General features: G+C 35.6%; 1 protein-coding gene across 1 annotated transcript in view; it reads left to right on the top strand.

Moving 5' to 3' along the window:
* Positions 1-23,494, top strand: part of ROBO1 (roundabout guidance receptor 1) — a 1,293,158-nt gene that overhangs the window by 918,557 nt on the left and 351,107 nt on the right. The gene's annotated exons all lie outside the window — the stretch shown is intronic.

Genomic DNA, 23,494 nt, shown 5'->3' with positions numbered 1-23,494 from the left:
TCTGTAGCTTTATATGTGTGTGTCGTCCACTATTTATTTGAATTTTCTGAATTTCTCATCCTAGCTGGTTATTCCAGCTAAATTGGGATTCATACATAGTTGTGAACTGTTTTACCTAATTTTTTTTGAAATTTAAGAACATTTTTATTTTATAATGGACTATGAGTTGACTTACAGTTTTGTGTTAGTTTCAGGTGTACAGCAAAGCGATTCAAGTATACATATATCTATTCTTTTTCAAATTCTTTTCTCCTTTAGGTTTTTTATAGTATTGAGCAAATGTCCTTGTGTTGTGTTTTACCTTTTGGAACTGTTTTCTGTTGAAGATGCTCACTGAAACTGATTTATTCCCCTCCTTTGTTCCTTTTAAATATATAGAGTATGAGGATGTAAGACGAATACTGTAAGATATTTTTCGTTTGTCTTCGTTAGGAGAAATACTTTCGACTGGTAGTGGAAGTTATGGTTTTAAACTGTTTCCAGTTGTCAGAACTATATTATACTTTGGGTAAAGCTAAGTCTAGAGAAATGTATATATTTGCCTCATACTTTATCATCTTTGCTACACTGTAGTGCACCCTGAGAGGAAAACATGTGATGGGAATCCTTGGGTGGCTGATGGTTCAGTATATTTATACAGATAAAAAAGGCCACTCGTTTGAAATTATCTCAAAAAGGATTTGGTTAACTAATGATTCAGTTGTTATATCTAGAGTCTAGATGTGTAATGTATTGTATTTGAATTAGAAACAGGCTTTTCTTATTTTCAATAAGGATTCAAGAGTCAGAAAATTTCATTCCCTTGAAAGAATCCTGCTGAGCATATGTATATATGACAGAAATTGAGAATTGTATATGGATTAGAGAGACAAATGAAATTAGATCTAATTCACTTTAAATTTGACTATCTATAACTATATATGAAACTATATATGTAACTATGTCTATTTTTATATATAATATTTTATAAGGTGATTGATATTTTAATATAATGGGCTTCCATTGTGGCTTAGCTGGTAAAGAATCCATCAGCAATGCAGGAGACCTGGGTTCAATCCCTGAGTTGGAAACATCCCCTGGAGAAGGCAAAGGCTACTCATTCCAGTGTTCTGTCCAGGAGAATACCGTGGTGGGGTTACAAAGAGTCGGACATGACTGAGTAACTTTCACTTTCACTTTCTTTCACGTTCAAAATTCTAGTTATGTAATCAATTTTCATAATCTTTAGCATTACATCCAACATTCAACTAGAACATGACTATATAGAATCACAGATAATTATGAAATTATAAACATAGAAAGGGATTTACAGATTATTACAACTCAATCATATTATTAATGTGGAATCATTTCCAAAAAACCTAGATGATTTGATTCACACTCACAGAGCCATGTAATACTGAATACTTGAGACAGAAAGCCAAAGATATCTTATATGAGCATAAAACTTAATTAGATAGAATAAAAAAACATTGAATCATTTAAAACTATGTCGAAACTAGACATTCACATTTTTAAAACATTTACTTGAAACCCAACTTTATATTTCTCTATTTGAAGTTAACTGATAATTAACTTACTGTACTTTCTTTTATTGCTTTGATTCTCAAGATAGATCTTAGAGCTAAATCAGTGATATGTAGAAAAGCTGGAATCACAACAGAATGTTTTCTTTTTCTTTGTATGTCTATTTTTTAAACTCAACTTTAAATGTAGCACAAGCAAAAGAATGTAAAGGTTCAACTTATTTATAAGAAGACATATGTTTTGCCAAAGACATCTTTTAAACTTACATTAACACTTTTCTAACTCTTGACACCATTATGTTTAAGAATAATTATTTTCTGTGAAGATAAGTATAAGTTAATATTTGAGAGCAAATTTAAATCAAGAAAGATGATGTCAGCCTAGATAACCTAGGCCAACTCTTGTATGTAGTACCTAAGGAACTAAAGACCAGGAGGGAAATCAGTGATTGTAACTTCTCTGGAATTATAATTGTTTATAAGAAATATGTAGCAACAGAAATATCAAAGATCATGTCATGTTTCTGTGTTATTATCTACTCTCCTTGCATTCTTGTCATTGTCAGAAGTTTTTTAAAAGTTGATAGACTTGAATTGAGTGTCTAAACGCTCACCCTCTATATCTTCCTTTTCAAAACACCTCTAGTTTTACCTCAGATGATCAAGATATCCTTAATGCATTGGGATTTAGAGACCTGTCTGTTTTAATCTGTCTTTTGTACAGTTATTTTAAAAGGTACTTTTAGTTTCCAGTTAAGTTCTTTTCCTAACGTAGACATTCCACAACCTTGAGAGTCCATTATGGGAAAAGTTCTTGCAGTCTCAGTCAACAAATATACGATTATGAAATTGAAACCAGACAGAAGATCATTATATAACTTTTACCAGTGAAATACTCTAATACACAGTCCCTTAATGCATAGTTCACAAATCTTAGTGGGATAGTCCTGACACATCCCAAAATGTTTTCAAGCTGCAGAGGAAAAAAATTATTATAATTTACTGAATAAAATTTAATGAAACTACTCTAGAAAATACTTTAAGATCTCATTCATTAACAATTCATACAGTCGGGAAGAGGAAAGTATATAGATATTATACATTTACCAAATATAGTTTGGTATTAATGAGGGTAGTACAATAATAAGGATCCATATTAGTGATAATAATTATTTGAAAAAGCTTAAGTAGTGTTTGCTTCCAATAATTTTTATACTAGTTAAATTGAAAAAATTAAAAGGATGCTTTTGTTTAGATAAATTGTGTTGTTTGGACATGTAAGTTATATGGGAAACATTAACTTCTCTGTAGTTAATTTTTTCTTAAAAATCATGGTTCAGTATACTACAAATAGATGTGTAGTAATTTAATTCACATATATTTCAGTTATCTATTTTAGCCAATGGTTACAGCTCATTCACCATTTTAACATATGTTTGCATTGTAAAATCAAAACTAGCCTTTTGTATGTTACATAAATACCAGACAGGAGGGTAGACAGGGAAACATGGGTCATATTTGCTGTAGGTTAAATCTATAAAGTATTATTATAGCTTGTGTTTATTATTTCCGGGAAAGTATTATTATTTTTTTATATTTTCTTAGTTTAGATGTTCAATAAGAGCTATTCTTCTTTCTCCCAAAGGCTCAAACACAGGAAGACAAAAGATTGCATCTAATTTCTTAGTGATTCTAAAGCCCAAAGTAATAGCATTAACCAAAGTGTCTTGAGACAACACTGGTTTCATAGCACAGTTGTTGGTAATGTCTTTAAAAACATTTATCTGTGTTTTATTTGCCTTTGAACCAAGTTTTACAGCTGTAACAACTGGATTACTTGGTTCCTAACAATTGTCAATCTCTCAAACAATGGCGAAAAATGGTATGGAATGTCATTTCAAACTTTTATTTTTGTATAGAAATAATAATATTCTTGTCTTTCATGTTTTTAATATTTATTTAAATTTAAATAATGCACCAAGAGGATTGTATTTATTGGTTATTTTTAGGATTATTTTTGTTTTCATTTAAATCCAATTATATTCAAGTTTGGTCTCCCAGGTGGCACAGTGGTAAAGAATCTACCTGCCAATACAAGAGACACAGGAGATGTGGGTTGGATCCCTGGGTTGAGAAGTTAGATCCTGGGTTGGGAAGATAGATCCCTTGGAGGAGGAAATGCCAACCCACTCCTGTATTCTTGCCTGGGAAATCCCATGGACAGAGGAGCCTGGCGGGCTGCAGTCCATAGAGTCCCAAAGAGTTGGACACAACTGAGCTTCCGAACATGCACATATAACAAAGTTGGACCCAGTGAAAAGCACTGACCAATCTTTAGGTGATGATATTTGCTATGTGGTAAAAGTTGTATTCTTGTTCTTGAAAAATCAATTTTGATGCAATTAAATTTATCTTGCACAATTATAAATTCTAAGAATTGGAATGCTAAGAAATATATGGTAGTCCATATACCTAGAGTTTCCATCCCTCTTTGAAAGCTTATCTCTAAAGGTAAAATCATTTTTAATTACAGATACATTTTTAAATTTTATTTTTAAATTATTTTTCTTTACAAGCCAAGAATGATATATCTTGACGAGGACTTTAATTTGTAAATTTTTTTTTTTCTTTTTAAATCCATGGCTGCGCGCGGGGCGGCGGGCAGCTGGGCCTTCCCCGGGGGCGCCTGGGCCCCTCGGAGGCGGGGCCCCGGGCTCCTGCCGACATCCCCCTGCGCACCTGCGTACCTGCCTGCTCCGTAATTTGTAAATTTAAAATATATTTCTCTAATTCTCTAAGACTTATAACTCACTGTTCATCTAATTCAGTTTTGAACTGAACTTTTTAAAACAGTCTTGCAAGTAGTATTTCTTGTTTGTTTTGAACTAGCTTTATTTGATAGTCTACTGAATGTTTAGAAAATGTTCTTTAATGCCCAACATTACCAAATTATTAAATACCAAGTTATTAAATTTAGTTCAACTTATGCCTGGCGTAAATTGATAGCACAGTTTTTTGACCCAACTTATATTAATATGTAATTCAATCTTGGGTAATTGCATTGAATTTTAGGGAAAGTTAATTTGAACCTTGACCCTCATGCTTTCGATTGCAGAACATGTCTATGTCATCTGCTAAGCAGTGCATAGTCAGCATATGACTGTTTGTTTCCTATGTAAACTGTTTTCTCCTGAGGAAGAGAAATCCCTTCAGGCTAGGCGGTCATCTGCTGGCTGTCTTAGCAGCAAAACACAGAACTGTCTTTACAGAAAAAAATAATTTTGTACAATTAATCAGAGAGTAAGTCTTTCCAGATTTTATTAACTAGGATGCTTTTTAATAGTAATTACCTTGAGGTAGAATGTTTATATTTTAAAGTAATATTTTCCCACTACTGTCAATATATTGTGATCTTTCATCGATATTGTTATTAAACAATGCTTCTTAAAAGTGATTTAAGATTTGATTTATCTGATTTTCCTCATTTGGATAAAATGAGAAAGTGTACTGACCATGTATGCTAAGAGCCATGCGTTAAACGGTAAACCATATTTTATTGTTAAAATATGTTTCTAAAATCTAAGCATGGAAGATGGAAGGATTACCCCTTTAGGTGAAATGGTTCAGATAAGCAGATAAAATCAGAATATGCCATCAAATTGACAATACTGACTGATTAATTGATGATTGATTATGCATCCAGTCAAGCTAACCCCTGTTATGGTTAGACACTAGTTATTCATTGAATATATATGTGCACACACACATGTTTTGTTCCCTGAAAGACTTATCTTTGAAATTGAGCTAGTTCTATATTGCATCTTTGAAAATATTTCTTGTTTCCTCTACTTAATCTGTATTTTTAAGCAACTTTGCAGTTCCATTCTTTGATCAGATTGTAAAACTTATATACATATAAATATATATGATTTTTATTTTCAGTATTCAAAGGAAAAATGTTAAAAACTCATTTAGTTTAGTGATTTTAAAATATCTTTCCACCTTCTGGCACACTTACATTCTAAAATACACTGACGTTTGTTGCAAAATTCACATATGATTAAATGAATTTATGCATATAAAGTGTGTAGCACAGTGTGAATGGCACATAATAATAAATCGTAAATCTAATTGTCAGTCTGTTGTTTCACTACTTTTTTCTCTTTCCCTGTATTGGTCAGACACTATGATCATTTATACAGAGGGGATCTAAATGTTTTTATATCAAAAATGGACTGACTCCATTTTGAATTTGAAGATTTTTGTGCTAATATAATAAAATTTAAATAAAATATTTCAGTAATTAAATTTTCTTGAATTAATTTCTGGTTAAGTACAGAGCATATGGAGTATATTAAATTCCATCTTGAGTTGAATTCCTGGTAGGAGAGATTTACCCTTAGCTTTAATTAGCATTGTTAATGCTAGACATGCAAATAATATTGACTTAAATAATTTTTTATTGTCGGAGAAGGCAATGGCACCCGACTCCAGCACTCTTGCTGGAAAATCCCATGGACGGAGGAGCCTGGTAGGCTGCAGTCCATGGGGTCGCTGAGGGTCGGACACGACTGAGCGACTTCATTTTCACTTTTCACTTTCATGCATTGGAGAAGGAAATTGCAACCCACTCCAGTGTTCTTGCCTCTCCCAGGGACGGGGGAGCCTGGTGGGCTGCCGTCTGTGGGGTCACACAGAGTCAGACACGACTGAAGCAACTTAGCAGTAGGGGCTAATGAAATAATTCATTTTGTAACTTTTACAGTTAGGAAAACATTAAATTATTCTTTTTGAATTCACATGTTTTTTCACTTAAGTAGGGAAGCAATATTGCTAAGTTCTGTGATATGATTATGTTTACTAACAACTTGAGTTTTTACCACCAATAGAATATAATTGTTCATTATTGCTATTCCTAGTTAGTTCAGGCTGCTTTAAGAATACTGAGTACCATGTACTTACTGAACAAACAGAAACATTTCTCACAGTTCTAGAAGTTTGGAAGTTGAAGGCCAGGGTGCCAGCATGCTCAGGTTCTGGTGAGACTTCTCTTCCTGATGATGAGAAAGTTCTGGTTTCTATTCCTTTATAAGGCCTCCCATACCATCTCGGGGGCTCCATGCCTATGAATTCATTGCACCCTAATTACCTCCAAATATCATCATATTGGGGATTAAGATTTAAATATACACATTTGAGTGGAGTGGAGAGAAGAGGGGATACACAGACATTCTGTCCATAGCTGTCTTTAATAGCAGTTATTTGGAGATTTGATTTTATTAATTATTTACTTATTTATTCTGTAGCACCAGCTCTTGGGGCATGCAGGATCTTCACTGTGGTATGTGGGATCTAGTGCCCAACCTAGGGATTGAACTTGGGCCCCTGTATTGAGAGCACAGAATCTTAGCCATTGGACCACCATGAAAGTCCCATTTGGAGATTTTAAACTTGGATTTTCAGCTATTTGATCATCTTAAATAACTGAGAAATAAAAATCAGAAAACCAGGGAGAAAAATCATGCAATCTCAATGATGTAAGTAGTAAGCCCATCAGACCAAATGGTGCATCCAAATATCAGGTTTAAATTGTGTAAGTCATTGAGGATAGAAACATTATGTCTTCAAGTAAATATAGTGTGGATTTTGTGTTTGTTGAGATAAGTAAGCACAGCATCTTTTCATTAGGAGGAGACAGTTTTCATTTTCTTTGAAATTAGATAAAAACTTTCTTCTTTTCTTATTTTTGGTTTATCTTTCCAAAGAATATTTAGTATGAAGTGTAAAAGCAGAAGCCTGTATTCCATAACCCATGTGAAAGATGACATTGACAGAGAACATAAAGAGAAGGTTTGAGTTTCAATGGGTATTTTAGTCGAAAAGGACAAAGCCCATTGGCCATTTGAATGTGGGTGTTAGAGGAGGTAGCTGTCAGATAATGTACTATTTATTCATAAATAACCAACAGGTGATGTTCTATTTGTTAGTTAAACAAATCACAGGCTATAGGCACGTGTTCAGTTGATTTCTTAGGCAAACTTTTATTGTTTTTTCTTTGGTTCACAAATCTGTTATATTTAATCTTTAGCAAATTTGTAGAAATATCTTAGAGTGTGGACATGTTATACATTTTCTTTCCTTTACTCCCAGTCTCAGGTTAGAGAATATGATTAGCAAGTTTATAAAGATCATTTTTAAATAACTTAAAAATTATCTTTTATTTCTAAGTAACAGAACTAATATATGTTCTTTAGAGAACATACTTGCTCTTTTAAAATACATGTTCTTGTAGTATCATTTGCCCAGAGTTAACCACTGCTGAAAGTTGGGTGGATATCCTTCTAGATATCCTAACATCACTATGCATTCTCTAGGGAAACCTATTTACTATTCAATTAATATTCAGTCTTTTCTTAGATGGCAAAAAAAAAAAAAAAAAAAAAAAAAAAAAAGGAAGGCATTAGCTACATTGGAACACATCCCTATGTCATAAAGACTAAATGGAAGAGTTTAGCTCTCTAGATTGGATGCTGCAAAACAGCTTCCATCTGCTGAATATTACTATATACACCATCCTGGACCAGTTTCAATCCAGTAATCTTGGGGTTAAAGGTTACATATTCCGTCACCAGTCTCATGAGCCATTCCTTTTATTTTCTCAAAAAAGTAGCTGGTGTTTATATATGCTGAAAAGATGATTATTTCAACACCATTTGATGCTTAAATATAAAGTCTCTTGAGGCTTTCAGGAAATCAATTCAGTATTTACTTATTTATGGGAAATTCTTGGCAGTGTCTCCTCATATCAACAATGCTGTCTTTAAAAAATAATAAAATAACCAGGTAGATCTGGTTATCTCTTAAAATCTTTTCATCATACCACTGCTCCTTGTCATCCTCCTATTACTTATGATTTAAATGTTAGACATCTTTCTCACATACACAGACTAACGTGTGAATTATTTGTATTTATTTTAAATTATTTAAATTATTTTAAATTATTTAAATTATTAATGACAAGTGTATTCAATAAAATATACCTATACATTCTTAGTATAGTTAATTTTAATTGATGCAACATAAATTAACTTAAAACTTTCATTAATTATCAATTCAAAAAAAATTTTTTTTGTCATGTTAGAATAAAGCCCCATTGAATGTTTTGGGGGCACAAAAGTTCTTCCCTTAGTTACATAATATGGACATTAAAAGTCAGACATTAAATAAAAATATGAAGAATAACAAAATATAGTTTGTTCAAAAAATTGATATTTTCCCCAAAATAACTCTATCCAGGCATTCTGCTTAGTTTTTGCTATTCAATGGTAAACAAAAAGGAAAATGGTTTCTGCCTTCATAGAAATGACAATATAGTGGAAAGAGTGGGGTATGATGACAGAAAATAAGTAACTAACCCTACAAATAACTTTTTCCTCAAAATTGTCACATGTGCCAGAAGGATTAATGGTAAACCAAGAGCAGAAATACACGTGGATGTTAGCAAGATGCAAAGTAAAAGAAAAGCATCTTAAAGGCCATGAGAAAGATAAACTTAGGTATATTTGAGAAAATGAAAGATGGCTAATATGGCCTATGACTAGGGAAAACAGCTAGAGATATGGGCCAGGTCATGCAGGGTCTTGTAACTGGGTTAATGTTGTTGGAGTATATGTTCAGTGCAATGTTGTTGTCATTCAGTTGCTAAGTTGTGTCCCACTGTTGGCAAACCCATGCACTGCAGCATGCCAGGCTTCCCTGTCCTTCACTGTCTCCTTGAGTTTGCTGAAACTCATGTCCTTTGAGTCAGTGATGCCATCCAACCATCTCATCCTCTCTCACCACTTCTCCTCTTGCCCTCAATCTTTCCCAGCATCATGGTCTTTTCCAGTGAATCCGCTCTTCTCATCAAGTGGCCAAAGTATTGGAGCTTCAGCTTTAGCATCAGTCCTTCCAATGAATATTCAGGACTTAATTCCTTTAGGATTACCTTGTTTGAACTCCTTGCAGTTCAAGAGACTCTCAATAGTCTTCTCCAATACCACAGTTTGAAAGCATCAATTCTTTGGTGCTCAGCCTATATGGTCCAAATCTTAGATCCCTACATGAGTACTGGAAATATCATGGCTTTGCATATATGGACCTTTGTCGGCAAGTGATGTCTCTGCTTTTTAATACACTGTCAAAGTTTTTCATACCTTTTCTTCCAAGGAGCAAGTGTCCTTGCATTTCGTGGCTGCAGTCACCATCCACATTGATTTTGGAGCCCAAGAAAATGAAATCTGACACTGTTTCCACATTTCCCCCATCTATTTGCCATGAAGTGGTGGGACCAGATGCCATGATCTTAGTTTTTTGAATGTTGAGTTTTAAGCCAGTTTTTTTCACTCCCTTCTTTAAATTTTACCAAGAAACTCTTTAGTTCCTCTTCACTTCCTGCCACTCAAGTGGTATCATCTGCATATCTGAGGTTATTGATATTTTTCCCTGCAATCTTGATTCCATCTTGTGCTTCTTCCAGCCCAGGGTTCCTCATGATGTACTCTGCATATAAGTTAAATAAACAGGGTGACAATGTACAGCCTTGACGTACTCTTTTCCCAATTTGGAACCAGTCCATTGTTCCATGTCCAGTTCTAACTGTTGCTCTTGTCCTGCAGACAGGTTTCTCAGGAGACAGACCATGTGGTCTAGTATTCCCATCTCATTAAGAATATTCCACTGTTCCACTGTGATCCACATAGTCAAAGGCTTTAGTGTAGTCACTAAAGCAGATTTTTCTTTGATTCCCTTGCTTTTTCTATGATGCAGCATATGTTGGCAATTTGATCTCTGGTTCCTCTGCCTTTTCTAAATTGAGTTTGTATGTCTGGAAGTTCTTGGTTCACATACTCCTGAAGCCTAGCTTGAAGGATTTTGAGCATAATCTTGCTATCATATGAAATGAGTGCAATTGTATGATAATGAGTGCCAAAGAAGGTTTTTAAGCAATGGTGGAGGTGACATGATCTGATTTATATTTTAAAACTTCACTCATGTGATGCTTGCTTGCTACATGAGTAGAGAATGGATTGCAGAATAATTGGGGGAGGTCAGTTAGGAAGCTATTGCAGTATTACAGACAGGGGAAGGTGCCAGTTAGATGTAGTAATGGAGATGAAAAGTGAAGATTAGATTTGTAGATTGAAGACTTGGTTTAACTGTGTAGGATGAGAGAGTAGAAGTTGAGATTTTACAAGAGATGCAACTGTTGCTGATGGTGAAGTCAAGGTTAAGTCTGTGACCATGAAGATGAGATTGAAAGTTTGGATTGGGTTTTGTTAGCTGTGGTTGGCTAACAGTAGCTCAGTATGCTGCAGCCCATCACATTTTCAAGAAATGACACTTTCCTCTGTACCCTCATTGTGGAATGTGCTTCTCTTCCTGTTTCACTGGTCATTCTGTTATAATCAGCTCAAGATTTACCTCCTCTGGAGCCATCTGTGATTCAAGTATTCGTTGACATTCCTGGCCCATTGTTTCAATGATGTGAACTAACATGTAACTTGAAGTGTTTAATATCATGAAACATCAGAATGCCACTTCAAGAAGCAATCTCATTTCCACTTCTTTGTAAAAGCAAGTGGTTCATATGATCTTAAACACTGATTTGAAGCCATGGCTCTTAGACTGCAGTCTCAGTATTGTTTCCCTGGGAGTTTTTCTTTCCAGGTTTTCCAACAGTTAATTGCTCTTTTGGGTGATGATATTACTCAGGAAATTTAGTTGACTTCCCCTAGTACAAAAAGTCAAAGGAGTTTTTTAGATTCTAAGATTGAAGGCAGGAGAAGGGGATGACAGAGGATGAGATGGTTGGATGGCTTCACTGACTCAATGGACATGAGTTTGAGCAAACTTCGGGAGATGTTGAAGGACAGGGAAGCCTGGTGAGTTGCAGCCCATGGGTTGCAGGGTCGAACATGACTTAAAGACCGAACAACAACAACAAAATCTAGAATAGGCTCTCAGCAAAGTGACCCACTCTGAGTAAGTCAACCTGTGTTTATATTGTAGATAAATATAAATATAACTGGCTGATAAAAAACAAAGAGCTTTAAACTTCCTGATTGATAAGGAAACAATTAGTATTGATGGTACCTGAGGGGTTTCTCAAGAAACTTTACATATGCAAAACAGGACCTAATCATATTTACATTTTCTTTCTGGATAGAGGGGACATACACGAAATAATTATTCTGTAAAGTAGAATTAATTGCCTTCCTATACTTTGCCAGTAATCTGTATATGTAAAGCTTTTTCAAAGTCCAATAGATTTATATTTAATGAAGCAAATTTGATGAGAAATCAAAGGAAAATTATAGCATAGTAATGCTTTACATTACTTGTTACAGTCTTAGGCTTTGGTCTGTGGGTGATGAGATTTTTAAGAAAAAGTTAGAATAAGATTTCCCCTAGAAATCTGGGTGCTGCAATAACTAGGAATGGATAAGAAAGAAAAGAAAGCCATATGGATGGTAATGGCTCCAGCCATTTAGGGGAGGCAAACTCAGGAAGGATGTGGGAAGGATTGGGTCTGCTACAAGCAGCAGCTGTAGGTTCCTGCTCAAAATATGATCCATGGACCAGCAGCATTGGCATCACCTGGTAGCAAGTTAAAGATGCTGAAAGCAGAGCCCTGCTCAGACCACCTGAATCAGATAGTATACTTAAACAATATTTTAAGGCAACTCTATGCAAATTCCAGTTTGAGAAGCACTGGTATACATTGTGCTGAACTGGAGTTCATAGATCCTGCTCATCCCGTAGAGCTCCAAACACATTTTGGGAACTTGAGCCCAGTGTGGTTACTTGTGGGCTTCCCTGGTGGCTCAGAAGGTAAAGAATCTGCCTGCAATGCAGGAGACCCAGGTTTGATCTCTGAGTTGGAAAGATCCCCTGGAGAAGAAATGGCTACCCTCTCCTGTATTCTTGCTTTTGGAATTCCATGGACAGAGTAACAGAGAAAGGGACTCAAGTAGAGGGGAGCAGGAGAGAGAGACAGAGACAGGGACAGAGAGAGAGACCATGTGCTGGAGAGGGGCGTTGGGTGGGTACTGATAGATTAGGGGTAAGCTTAGAAGAGCAGAGAAATCCATTTGCCTGGATGAATAAGGAAAAAATGGTTTCCTCCACATGAATATTTACAGATAGTGGAATGTTAAGCAGAGAAGAAGATACTCAAACTTTTATTAATATCCATACCATTTTTATCAAGAAAGGTAATATGTGAAATGTATCCTAGATGTTTCTAAGTGAATTCATGGAAGGCTGATCCACAAGTGAAATTCCAGATTCCTTATTTCACTTTTCTAGACTGAAAACAGTAAAATAAACCAAACTAGGTTTTTAATAAGAATGCAGTTGTGCTGGAAGGGTCATTTGGAAATTATTTCATCTGTCCTTCTGACTTATAGTTGAAATTACCTGAAGATCATTTGTTGTATTAAAAGAGATTCAGAACCAAATATTATCTCTCCCTGATCATCAGTATCCTTTATATGCATCAGCATATGTTAACACAAGTTATTACTTTAATTTACGTAAGTTCTGCAGCATGACTTTCTTTTCATCTTGCATGGTAAATGATAACAGAAAAGCCATTTATAAATTACAGCAGCTCTTATGTTTGAAGATCATTATTAAGTGGGGCCTAATTTTTCCTTCTAGTCAAAGCTATGATTTTTCCAGTAGTCATTTTCAGTGAGAGTTGAACTCTAAAGAAAGCTGAGCACCAAAGAATTGATGCTTTTTAATTGTGGTGTTCAAGAAGACTCTTGAGAGTCCCTTGGACTGCAAGATCAAATCAGTCAATCCCAAAGGAGATCAATCCTGAATATTCATTGGAAGGACTGATGTTGAAGCTGAAACTCCAATACTTTGGCCACCTGATGTGAAGAGCTGACTCATTTGAAAAAACCCTGATGCTGGAAAAGATTGAAGGCAGGAGGAGAAGGGGACGACAGAGGATGAGATGGTTGGATGGCATCATTGACTCGATGGACATGAGTTTGAGGAAGCTCTGGGAGTTGATGATGGACAGGGAGGCCTGGTGTGCTGCAGTCCATGGGGTCGCAAAGAGTTGGACACGACTGAGCAACTGAACTGAACTGAATTTTTAGTAAAGTGCATCTCATGTTTAATTTAGGTTTCTGAGTATAATAAAACAGTTTCTAATCAGTCTCTTAATATCTAAAGTGGAAATTGTAGCTTTAGTAACATTCTCATTTATGTCATTTTTAACCCAAGATTTACATTGAAGTTTTAATAGTACTTATGACCTTTTGCACTTGTCAAGAGAAATAAAAGTTTATGACCAGGTTATTTAGTATGCCTGAATGGGGACATTTTTAATCTTCTCTAATGAATGATGGAGTAAAACTTAGAGTAAAAGTGAGAAAGTTAAAAAGAAAGTGAGGAAAAACACCCCCACAAAGGGTTTATATTTTGCCTCAATATTCTCCATCACCCTGTATCTCTTCACCAGATAATACTGTACTTTATCTATACTGAGTCACATTAAGTTAGCCCTTTATTAGATTCTTATGTCAGTCTGACACTAGAAAATGGATTAGGAGCCTGTGTTTGATGTAGAAGAATATATAGAGAGAGTTTTGATCGTATAATTCAGCACTTGTCATCCTCATCCAAATTATTTCCTTAGCTCTAAAATAGAAGTGTAGGACAGGTTGTCACCTTACTGAATCGTGTTTAAGGAAATTCTTGGAAAATATGATTGTAATATATTTTCTTTTGGGTTCACCTCAAGAAAGCAAGCAGTAGTGAACCAAAATTCCACAGGAGAGGAGGAAATGTTCTGTGAACAGTAGATTGAGATTCTGCCGAGTCACCTTTTCCCCTGTTTCTCTCATCTTTTGTCTAAATCATCAAAGCCTAAAACGTGAAGGACCTCAGAATTCTGTGGTTAGGCTTCCTGACATTCGTAAGCAATAAAGTCAATTCTTTTTAAAAAGTAATGATCACTTAGGTCTCTGTATGGTTTCCCATGAAATAGGTTCTTTCTGGACTGTGTTGGTTATGATTCTTCAATCTCATTTAAAATTTTGATCATCAATTCCAGGTGAATAACTACATTTCTTATGACCTGTTCTAAGGAGAATTTGTGTTCTTTTCATATAAGGGGTTCTCTTAGCTATTAGCCCCATGGCTCTTATCCATAAAATGCATTATGGAAACTCTTCATAGTTAGATGTGATTAAATTTGTCCAGTTAAAATAAATTTTGTTCCCTACACATTCAATAAGTGATTAATTAGCATAGCTGTCTGGCCTTGGTGAAGTTATTTAGCCTTTCTATAGTCTAATTCCCTCACCTGTAAAGTGGATATATTATTCTACTTACTTTACAGAGCTTTGGAGAGGATTAAGTTAATATGCATAATGTGCTTAGAACTGTCTGATGAATAGCAAGCACTCTGTGAATGGTAGATTTCGTTGCAAGTGCTATTTACTATGCCAGACACATTATTGGGCTTACTTTTTCCATTCCTATGGTCCCAAATAATGTATCTCTTCATTTCAGAAAAGGGGATTCTGAAAACCTAATAGCATATATGGGTACATTAAAAAAAAACCCTTTTTGTTCCCTGAGGCAGTCATTGTATACACAAGTATATTTGAAATCCACAGAACTATTTGTTAAATGACAAGTATTCCTCATGTATCAACAGTATGCAGTATGTCTTTATGACAGTGTATATCTGAGGGTTTGTAAAGCTATTGTTATTGGCATGGTTAACATTTAAATTCTTTATTGTGGCCTTTCTCAAAATACGTTCCAGTGAATTATTTCTATGAGCTGTTATAAAATAATTTGGAAAATACATCTACAAATACATCTTTTTCTGTAAGACCTCCAAGTGTTTAAAATATTAATGATGTGAAACACAAGTAGGAGATCTAAATTTTTTGTGATTCCCACATTTAAATGAACTATCAAAATATGTTTTCAGAAAAAAAAATTTTAGATAAATGTTTGTACCACAAATATTTGGTACTTTGTGGGAGGATATCCAGTTTTAGAAGTGTGTATCTCAGATTCAGGTGTGGTCATCTTCATGGTTCCCTTATTTTAAGATCATTGGAATAAGAATGTGATATACTATTGCTTCCATTTTGCATCTAGCGATGTTACTTCTCCTGTATCAGCATGTTGAAGGCTGTAACAAGGATCCATTCAGTATTCCAAACAAGCAATTTAAATATGGTACTCTACCCAAACTTTGCAAAGAGATGCGGAGCACGGTGTGTGGCCTTCCCTACCCTTCTCTCTCACTAATATCCTGTTACTCTTAATAGCCTTGACCTCAGCTTTCTCAACTTTGCCTTCTATTATGGATATAATTTACCTCTTGCAGCCATTTGACACAGTTGACGTGCTTTGTGAAGTATTCTCTTTCCCAGAATTTCATGCACCCAGCTAGATCAGGATTGTATCCTACTGCATTAACTGAAATCAGACAATTTAGTCAAATAGGTTTAATTTGATTCTGGAGGACAGCTGCAGAGAGAAAGTATAAAAGGATGATGACTCCAAGGGACCACCAAGAATCCAGCTTCCTTTGATTATTTTCTGTTTTGCCATCCTTAGTATGTAACTTTTTCTTGTGGTTGTAAGGGAACTCGTGACACCTCTCAGTGTCACCTCTCTGTGCTGTCCTTGAAGGAGGAATGTAAAACATCATTAGCCTATTGTTTTTTTTTTTTTAGAAAAATAATAAATTTCCTGGAAGTCTCACCCAACTAGAATTTGATTATATCTCATTGGCACAAATGATGTTTGTGCCACCCTTCGTTTCAAAGTTGCATGGAGAGATGTGTTTTTAGTGGGCTCATTTCTTCTCCAAAGAAAATCTGGTCTTTTGTTGAAGGAAGAAACGGAGATTGGATATTTAATAGGCAGCTAGTCTATGGGGTCACACAGAGTCGGACACGACTGAAGCGACTTAGCAGCAGCAGGAGCAAGGCCTACCATGCACATGCTGTGGGTTTTCTTCTTATTTATCTGGTTCTTCCTGAAATGTTCATGTTCCAGGAGGATTTTGCTCTGTGGCTTACCCTGGATGACCACACCTTCCTTCTTGTATTCAGTTGTCAGAGTTGTCCTGTTTCATTCCTGTTCTGTTCTCTCTACGCAGCCCCTACACTCAGCTCCATTTGGAGGCCCTGGTTGCACCTCCTGTTCAAGTATCCAGAAAGAGACTCTTCATGTTCCTTTCTCTCTCTGCCTTTCCTCTTATGATTCCCTAACTATGACAGTGACACCCCCTTGCCATCTATCCAACTGGCCAGATCTGAAACCTGAGATCAATTCCTGCTTCTTTTGTTTCCATCATATCAGTTGATCATCTAGTCTTCCTGATGTTTCTTCCTGAATACCTTTAGAGTTTTCCCACTTATCTCCAACCACTTTACGAGTTTTCTAATTAGCATCACCATCATTTCTCACCTCAATAATGGTAATACCCCTTTACAAGTAAAAATCCGATCTTTCTCTCTTGATTGCTCACTCAGAGATTCTCAATAGCTCCTAAAATCTAAACTCTTTAAAATGACTTGCAAGGATTTGTGTGATCCTAGTATGGTAGCCTAGAGTTTACGCTCTCCTACCCACTTCCCTTTGATCTGCCAAAAGCTATTTATTGCTTCAGAGCCCAACAGAGTCATGACTTCCTCAGAGCCTTCTTTTCTGTATACCCCGCTTCTCACCCCATCTCTTGTATTCCTTGATCACAGCATGTAAGTCCCAGATTGTAATTAAATGTTTACTTGTCTGTGTTTCCCACTTAATTTTAAGCACTGTGTGTAACTTGTAGTGCCTGTCACTGGTCACAAAGGGTGTGTTTTTACTGAATTTCTTTCAGTCAATAATTCTATACAATGATCTCCTCCAACTAAAAACCATGGGAAAAAATGTTTTCTTTCTTGTATTTGAAGGTGCTAATGTACAATTTGGCATTTTGTTTCCCCAGTAGACATGAGAGATTGCATAAATTATCCATATTTTTTTTACCTGGTGTACTTTGAGAATCTTTTTCTTCCTATTTCAGTTTAGTTCAGTTCAGTCACTCAGTCATGTCCAACAATCTTTCCCAGCTGAGTCAGCTCTTCGCATCAGGTACCAAAGTATTGGAGTTTCAGCTTCAACATCAGTCCTTCCAATGAACACTCAGGACTGATCTCCTTTAGGATGGACTGGTTGGATCTCCTTGCAGTCCAAGGGACTCTCAAGAGTCTTCTCCAACACCACAGTTCAAAGGCATCAATTCTTCAGCACTCAGTTTTTTTTATAGTCCAACTCTCACATCCATACATGACCACTGGAAAAACCATAGCCTTGACGAGACAGACCTTTGTTGACAAAGTAATGTCTCTGCTTTTTAATATGCCGTCTAGGTTGGTCATAACTTTCCTTCCAAGGAATAAGCGTCTTTTAATGTCATGGCTGCAGTCACCATCTGCAGTGATTTTGGAGCCCCCCCAAAATGAAGCCTCTCACTGTTTCCACTGTTTCCCCATCTATTCCCATGAAGTGATGGGACCAAATGCCATGATCTTAGTTTTCTGAATGTTGAGCTTTAAGCCACCTTTTTCACTCTCCTCTTTCACTTCCATCAAGAGGCTCTTTAGTTCTTCTTCACTTTCTGCCATAAGGGTAGTGTCATCTGCATATCTGAGGTTATTGATATTTCTCCCAACAAGCTTGATTCTAGCTTGTGCTTCATGCAGCCCTCAGTTTCTCATGATGTACTCTGCATATAAGTTAAATAAGCAGGGTGACAATATACAGCCTTGACATACTCGTTTTCCTTTTTGGACCCAGTCTGTTGTTCCATGTCCAGTTCTAACTGTTGCTTCCTGACCTGTACACAAATTTCTCAAGAGGTAGATCAGGTGGTCTGGTATTTGGGGACAAATAATTTTTTTGTACTGTAGTGATAGGTCAAATCTATGATTGCATATCTCAGCTAATTTTTCTGGAAAAAACTTCAAGTACAGCATTAGTTTATTTAGTATGGTATTCTGATCAATATCTTGGACTATAGATTTAATATGTCATAAATAGAGTGAAATTGATTTTAGAGTTTATAATAATGGAAGGTATTATATATAGGTATTCAAAAGAAATATGTATGGATATACATCAACAGAAATAAGCATCATTTTCCCTCTAAACTGTTAGATAACTTCACATTAACATTTATAGGTAAATATATAGTATAAAATTTTATCCCAAAGTTAGTTTTAATAATCAACATTGCTTGAACATCATTTAAAAGGCATAATCACATAGAATTCTTCCTCAAAACATAGAATTCAGATTTTGTCTTATAAATTTTAAGTTTCAGATCAGATCAGTCGCTCAGTCGTGTCCGACTCTTTGCGACCCCAAGAATCGTAGCATGCCAGGCCTCCCTGTCCATCACCAACTCCCGGAGTTCACTCAGACTCATGTCCATCGAGTCAGTGATGCCATCCAGCCATCTCATCCTCTGTCGTCCCCTTCTCCTCTTGCCCCCAATCCCTCCCAGCATCAGAGTCTTTTCCAATGAGTCAACTCTTCGCATGAGGTGGCCAAAGTACTGGAGTTTCAGCTTGAGCATCATTCCTTCCAAAGAAATCCCAGGGCTGATCTCCTTCAGAATGGACTGGTTGGATCTCCTTGCAGTCCAAGGGACTCTCAAGAGTCTTCTCCAATACCACAGTTCAAAAGCATCAATTCTTTGGCGCTCAGCCTTCTTCACAGTCCAACTCTCACATCCGTACATGACCACTGGAAAAACCATAGCCTTGACTAGATGGACCTTTGTTGGCAAGGTAATGTCTCTGCTTTTGAATATGCTATCTAGGTTGGTCATAACTTTCCTTCAAGTAATAAAACCAAAATCATTGACTATAAAATTGTGGATTTTTAAAACATTAATATTATCATAAAATATAAATAGACATATTAAGTTTTTAAATAATTTTTTTTCTTTTTGTCCACGCCCCACCTCATGTGAGTTCCTTGTTCCCTGACCAGGGATCAAACCCACACCACCTGCACGGGAAGGTGGAGTATTATCCCTGGGCCACCCACAAAGTCCCTTATGTTTTTAATATTTAAAATATTTTAGAACACTCTGTGTTTGCCTAAATTTAGACTTGAAATCGGAGACATTGGCAACTATTTCTTTTGACTAACTCAGTTGTGCTGATGAAAACTTTTTTTCTAAGCTATAGCAGTTTGTTATACATTCTAAGGGAAGGGAGGAAAGAATGTTAATTTGAGTGAAGTGATTCCAATTTTAAAGGGATTTTATTGAAGCCAGAGAGGATGCATGCAAACACACATACACAAACATACATAAATCAAGGAAATCTTTTTATATGTTGTTATGGAATCCGTTAAAGCGCTACTTTGTTTTTTAATGTTTTAAAGAACACCAGATTCAAATTTCTTTCAGTTTTTTAAAATAGGTTGAAGCATATGATTTATTCATGAGAGTTTGAATTGAAAATATATGAACAAAAAAAATATATGAATAAAGGAAATCTCCTTCCACCCTTGCCCTGAAATGCTACAATTACTGTGATGATTAGCTCAATGTTATTATGGATTTTTTTTCTTATAAATAATTTATACTTTAGTTTGCCTTCATCCTGTAAGATGGCAATGCATGAAATTGATTTGGTATAATTGTATTTTTGATTAATATTTAATTTGAAATTATTTTACAGATTCAAGTTTAGATGTAATTATGTCACATTTTAAGATGTCAAGTATATATTAGAAAACTTGAGTATATGAGTACACATATCTTTATAGTCACCCACTGTTTTATTATCCAAAAGCCACCATTTCTTGAGATGTATAATTTTATATATATATATATATATATAATAAAGCATATATATATATATATACATACATATATATATATTTTTTTTTTTTTTACTCAGTATCAGAATTGATTAAATTTAGAAGTTATTCCTTTGGTTTCCTGAGTTCAGATCATATTTCTATAATATTACTTATAGAACATGTAATGGTTATACATATTTGCTGATTTGAAAATAAAGGTCACTATGGTTTTTCCTGTGGTCATGTATGGATGTGAGAGTTGGACTGTGAAGAAGGCTGAGCGCCAAAGAATTGATGCTTTTGAACTGTGGTGTTGGAGAAGACTCTTGAGAGTCCCTTGGACTGCAAGGAGATCCAACCAGTCCATTCTGAAGGAGATCAGCCCTGGGATTTCTTTGGAAGGAATGATGTTAAAGCTGAAACTCCAGTACTTTGGCCACCTCATGCGAAGAGTTGACTCATTGGAAAAGATTCTGATGCTGGGAGGGATTGGGGGCAAGAGGAGAAGGGGACGACAGAGGATGAGATGGCTGGATGGCATCACTGACTCGATGGACATGAGTCTGAGTGAACTCCAGGAGTTGGTGATGGACAGGGAGGCCTGGCATGCTGCGATTCATGGGGTCGCAAAGAGTCGGACATGACTGAGCGACTGATCTGATCTGATCTGATATCCACAGGTCAAGTCCTCTTGAAAGGGACTATTTTTCATCAATTAGTTAACATATTTGTGGTTATGTTGAGGAACATGGGTAATCAGTTCACAATGAAAGCTCTTGAGCTGCTGATACTCATGTGGATGACAGGGCAAAGGACTTCCCTGAAGGATCTGTTTCTTAGTCAGCTTGAGTTGATGAGTAGGAGAGGTGGCTTGAGAGAGGATTAACTTCTGGAATAAGAAGTATCATCAGTCTCTTTCTCTTCCTGGAAATCCCAGTATCTTTTCTCCCCTAATAGGCTTTAGATTTTATACAAAATAGGGGACTGTTTTATAGTAGGGTTACACACATTTCTAAAACCTTGTTCTCCAATTCAGGTCAAGTTTTTGGAATCCACTGATAACTTACAGTTCTGTGTACATCCCCTGGGGAAGGGGGGTTCTTAATAGATTCTTTCCAATTTTAGCAGTAAATGACTTACAATGAAAACAAATAACTAAAGAGGGCTGGGGTCATTTGAATAATGATATATAATTGTTTACTATTGATTTTCCTTCCAGCAATATCTACTACATAAGGACAAGGACCTTATCACCCTGGGCTAACTGCTAGAACAGAGCCTGGCATAGAAAAAGTTCCAAAATATTTGTTGTATGACTTTTCTGATAGATTAATGCTTGCTATTGATTTCCTGGGGCTTCTCTAAGGACCTGATGAGCTCAGTCATGTCCTACTCTTTGTGACCCTGTGGACTGTAACCTACCAGGCTCCTCTGTCCATGGAATTTTCCAGGCAAAAATACTGGAACAGGTTTGCCATTTCCTTTTCCAGGAGACCTTCCTAAGCCAGGAACCAAACCCTTGTCTCTTACTTCTCCTGGGTTGGCAGGCAAATTATTTACCACTGTGCCACCTGAAACGCCCTTAAGGACCTGATAATGCCTCTTAACCCTTCTGACTTAATTTTCTTATCTGCAAATAGGCAATGCTCTTTACTGTCTAACATAATAATTGTGTAATTAGTAACTATTGGAAAGTAATTTGAAATGGTCAGAGATAGGCATTGTACAGATGAGAGGAAGTTATCTTTATTAAGTAATCAATGATATCTTTAGAACATCTGATACTTCTAATGCTTTATCAAAACTATACAATCTTAATACCTGAGAGAAAGCAATGCAGTGATTCTATAAACAGAGAGAAGAGGGAAAGCCAGAAGAGAGGGAGAGGGATTTAAATTTAATTAGCTCTGAAGGCCATTTCTATGATCTTTTATGTTTTCCTGTGATCTTTTCTTTAAAATTATTCTTTTCATAAGAATTTGTGCATTTTGACAATATTTTCCAGTTTTTGATTCTACTGATATGGACTTGTATGTCTAGGGCAGATTGGAGAGTGTGTGTAGGTCTTTATCATATATGTGGTGGTGGCGAAGCCTGCTTCCAGAAAGTGCTTTCCTCTGTGATCTTCCTGGACATTTCTGCTTGATGATGGGGTGGGGAAACTGTAAGAGATTATTTTGAGGTCTTTATTTTTGAAGAACAAGTTTAGCCTTAGTGTTTTGGATTGTATTCTTACAGCATTTATTCTAATGACTAACCTTACATGTCTTTAATCTCATGGAAACCTAGTCTGCTTTTTATATATTTAATTCACTACATGGTTAAAGCTCTTTCCTGTTCTTTTATATGTGTTGTGTCTTTTCTTTACATTATAGTTGTTTGACAGATTTAATCATTTATGCCAGATTTTGTTCCCTGTTCAAAGTGTGTTTTTGTGCCAGTGAACTGTTATAAATTTTTTGTGTAAACATACCCATTTGTATCCTGCCACTTATAACCTTTTTCTTTTCATCCTTGTACCATCTTAAAATCCTGACTTTTTAAAAGTACTCATTTTGTAAAAAAAAAAAAAAAAAAAAACTATTATTTTGGAGACATTATATTTGGGATATATATTGTCCTACAGATAATCTCTTCTTTCAAAATGACTTGTATCACATTTGGTGTTTACAAAAACTGCTCATTTATCTCACATAAGGGGCTAATCAAACTGTGCAAGTACATTCCTGGCTGTTTGGAAGCTTTTTAAGCACTGTAGAGAGAGTACTTAGCTATGGATAATTTGTTTGTCTATATGGAACATCCTTACTGAAATTCTAAACAACCGAGAGAAGGATAATATCGGATTTTAATATTTAAGCTAAAATATTCTTTTATTTCTATTTTATATTTAACTTAATGGGATAAATTGGTCCTTGGTAAAACCTTATTATAGAATACAATCTAAATTTTTTAAAGTTGAGGTGAAAGGCCATGTTATTTGTAATGATAACCAATGCTTTTGTGTGCTTACTATATATCAGATTCTTTATTAATTTATTTAATCCTCACCAAAACTCAGTGAAGTAGGC

The sequence above is a fragment of the Bos mutus genome, chromosome 1 (genome assembly GCF_027580195.1).
Source record: "Bos mutus isolate GX-2022 chromosome 1, NWIPB_WYAK_1.1, whole genome shotgun sequence".
Lineage (NCBI taxonomy): Eukaryota > Metazoa > Chordata > Mammalia > Artiodactyla > Bovidae > Bos > Bos mutus.
Note: the sequence above shows the minus strand (reverse complement) of the source record. Positions and strands in the feature narration are given on the sequence as shown.